We start from the raw sequence: 4,099 nt of genomic DNA on the forward strand, positions 1-4,099 counted from the left end.
GATGCTAAACTCATCATCAACAGATGCAAAATTGACCAAAATGCTGTAAAATGCATCAAAACATTGCTCTCTGATAATAAACTTGGGTCCATCTTGTCTAAACAACACATGTGCCTCTGAAATGAAATAAATATGTAAGAAATTACTGTATATTAATTGCACTACATTATAATAAGGTTATGAGTATAAAGTGTTATGAGTTATAAAGTTAGGAGTAAATAAATAACTCATTTGAGTTATGAGTATAATAAGGTTATGAGTGTGAGGCCGATAGAGCTTTCGTCTAAGTATTCGCCTAGTTCACCTAGTTGTGCTTGCGGGGGTTGAGCTCTGGTTCTTTCGGCCCACCTTTCAACTGTCAATCAATCAACAGATTCCCCCCCCCCCCTGGGAAGCAGCCCATAACAGCTGTAACTCAGGTACCTATTTACTGCTAGACAAGAGGGGCATCAGGGTGAAAGACACTCTTCCCATTTGTTTCCGCCATCGCCAGGGATCGAGTCCTGGTCCAAAGGACTACGTATCCAGTGTACTGTCCACTCAGCTACCAGGCGCCCCTATTAACTAAATAAGTCCAAGATTAACTTTGTTAGTCCTTTTTATAGGCTATCTAGGGAACACATGCCCTACAATCTTATTTGTCTTTATTTTAGAAAAGTTATAGAATGAGTTATAGCTTAAGATCTTTATTAATCATGACACCCACACCATATTTGCATTCAAATTTGTATTATAAGCCATTATCCAGTCACCAAAAATAAATACTATATCTCAATAAACTACAAACCCCACCAAAGCATACTGAAACACCATATGCAGGCGATGAGTCACAATAACGTGGCTAAAGTATGATGACCAGACCACACACTAGAATGTGAAGGGACAACGACATTTCGGTCACCATGCTACTTTGCACAATAACATCAGATGCAAATGCTCCGTGGTTCCCATGAAACGAGCCACTGAACATGGGAGGTGGCCGATGATGGTGCCTAAACAGAGATGGCCGCTGGGAATCATGAGCCGATACATCATAACAAAGCACAGTACTGTATTTGTAAACTTTTATATTTCATGGCGGCAATACCCATACAGTACTTACATTCACTGTCCCTTCTGTTTCTTAAAAATACTTGTAGCAAATGAACAATTAATCTAGATTACTGTACAAGTTTTCTTTTATAATATTTGGGTCTCTCACAGGCTACTCTTCGTTCATATCTAAGAAATATGAGAAATCAGGAAGAGATCGGGTGTAGCATGGTCAAGTGTGGCACCATGGCAAAGTAACAATGTTGTAAGGGGCACAAAGAGAAAATAAGTTATTAATACAGTACAGTACTTTAATAATGGAAATGTGTCGAAAGAACCTCTAGAATTATTGTCTTACCTTGAATCTTCTTTGGTATTTCTCGACTAATGGAGATGTTGGTGACAACATACTGTCGTGTGCTTGTCGACTCTTGAAGAGCATCCAAACTTAAGGGAATAACAAAATCAAATGACTCCATCTGAAAGGGGGGAAATATGTAAATTTAATGGCAGGACCAAAAACCATGAATCAATATTACTTTTGTAATTTATGATTATCTTTCTTTTCATGTAAATGATACCAGTTACACAAACTAAGCCATTCAGCTTTATTAAACATATATATTGTTTATTTAAAAGTTTACTTAGATACATTTGTTTTCAAACAATATGATGTGGGCCTTTTCTATGTTTAATATTAGCTGTGGGATTCAGATCTTGAGCCCATTATGAGCTTCTGTAACCTCATCCACTACACCAGATGGGCATGGGGTGCATAATAAATAAACTAAAAAAAATTGTTGGATGATGTGCATACAAGAAACATTTTCTTTAGTTCATCATTTACTACAGCAATACCATTAATGGTATGTGGGCTGGGGCTAGAGAAGATAAAGGTAGTGTCATCTGCAAAAGAAAATAGCTACTGGCAAGGGTCAAGAATATTAGAAGCATTTGACAAGTCATTGATAGACAGTATACAGAAAATAGAAGTGATCTTGGTATGCTTCCCTGTGGTACAGTACTCTTGTGGTTAATGGGAGTAGAAGATGAAATATTACTGATGAATATATATTTGTCTCTTGTTGAAGTACAATTTAAAATAATTCAGAGATTAGTCTCAAATTTCACTGCTGAATTGAACAGTAGTAGTAGTTGTGATTTAAGGTATTAATAAGTTTTCTTAAGTCATTGAAGAGGCCCATGTGATAACTTTAGTAGAGGCAAGTAGTTTAAGAATTTTTATATCATTGGTACTCCTTGAGATCTGAAGCCAAATTAGCTGGAACTTAATGCTGAAATTTACATGGTTGGAGCACAACTGTTTGTATACAATAAAAATATAAATAATAATAATAATGATAATAATAATAATATAATAATAATAATAATAATAATAATATTCCAGTAATATTGTTATTTTTCAAATATAAAGGAACATGTTACAGTGGATAATTAGTAGGTACAGTAATTGAACATTACATAAAGCTACTAATTATGCAGTGTTTTGGGCATAGCAAAATTATTTATCAAATTTAGCTTGAAATTTCATAAGGTTAACATTTAATTCTATATGAGAAGCTACATACAATATATGAATTGCTCAAGAATTTTACCATATAACATACATTTCTGTAAATGATACTTATTAAAGAAAGGCATAGTCTACTTTATTATTGAATTTCTAGCTTTTGTAGCAGTACAAATATAGTATTTAACATTCCTAATAACAGCAAACACTGAATTATTTACAATGAAGAAAGGTGGGCGAATTTTGTTGCAAGATGTTAATTAGGCATGTCTTAGAAATGCTTTAAAATGGTTGAGAGCAGAACAGAATTTAATTGCATTTTGGAGGTCATTCCACAATTTAGAACCCTTTTAAAGAATTTAGTCATATATTTGAGATCAGTCTAACTGTTTATGTAAGCTGTATCACTGCTTTTGTGCACTGGTGTTCAACTTCTGTTGTATATTGGAAGGTTTGTGATTCAAGAGATTTGTTAGAGCAGAGTGATGACTGGAGCAAATATTTCACTAATGTTACTTCGGTTTTGAATGAATGGGTTAAGATGTCTGAGGGACCGATTGACAATGAGTATAGTGAGTTGGGACAGCTACCCGCAAGATATGCAACATTTATCAGTTTCTGGGATAATAATGGCACGGTTAGTCCGTCCTACCTCAGCTCAGCGGTGAATCTTCTGTCGTATCTTAGCTCAGCAGTAAGCGTCTTAATCTATCATAGATGAGCGGTGAGCCTCCAGGTGTTTACAACACAACAAGGTTCGTGATTACCATACGTTAAAAAATCCCACTGGCCAGGAGTAAAGTTCATCACTCCTCTTCCCGCGCAAATTATTGTTTACAAAATAGTTTTGAAGGGAGCGTCAAAGGCACCAGCCAATGAGAACCCAGTGTGAGGCTGCTGCTGCCCTCTACCGCCAGGCCCAGCAACCTCACCAGTTCTTGAAACCACCAAACTGACATCTTGAAAATCCCTTTTTGAAGCTAGGGCGCGTATAATTTTCTTTATATATTTATATATTCACTATATATAGAGTTTTTACAGTCTTGTAAAGCCACTAACAGACATAGCGTTTCGGTCAGATCATTATTTCTAATTTTCCCTGGAATACAACCCGCCAAATTAATTAAAATTATTTTTTTTTTATTCTTGTATTCAGGAAAAGTACATACATAGTTGATTTACAAAAATAATGTTGGATTTATAGATAGAGCTAGTACATACAATACCTAAAGCCACTAAGCCACTAATTTCGGGCAAATTGTTTAACAACTAGGTACCCATTCACTGTCGGCCGATGGCTGAGTGGACAGCACGCTGGACACGCAATCCTGTGGCCCGGGTTCGATTCCCGGCGCCCGGGCAGTTTCTTTCACTCTGATGCTCCTGTTACCTAGCAGTAAATAGGTACCTGGGAGTTAGACAGCTGTTACGAGCTACTGCCTGTGTGTGTGTGTGAAAAAAAATGAGTTAGTAGTTAGTAACAGTTGATTGATTGACAGTTGAGAGGCGTGCCGAAACCGCAGAGCTCAACCCCCA

The 4,099-nt window shown here is 36.4% G+C and overlaps 1 long non-coding RNA gene across 1 annotated transcript; it reads right to left on the minus strand.

Moving 5' to 3' along the window:
• Positions 1 to 9: 9 nt before the first annotated feature.
• On the minus strand, positions 10 to 3,469 carry LOC138370403 (uncharacterized). The gene is made up of 3 exons (XR_011230128.1): positions 3,216 to 3,469; positions 1,391 to 1,511; positions 10 to 116 (listed from the first exon to the last, which is right to left on the minus strand). It is a non-coding gene; the product is annotated as an uncharacterized lncRNA (long non-coding RNA).
• Between the last annotated feature and the right edge of the window lie 630 nt (positions 3,470 to 4,099).

This window comes from Procambarus clarkii, chromosome 32 (genome assembly GCF_040958095.1).
Source record: "Procambarus clarkii isolate CNS0578487 chromosome 32, FALCON_Pclarkii_2.0, whole genome shotgun sequence".
In the NCBI taxonomy this organism is placed as follows: Eukaryota; Metazoa; Arthropoda; class Malacostraca; order Decapoda; family Cambaridae; genus Procambarus; species Procambarus clarkii.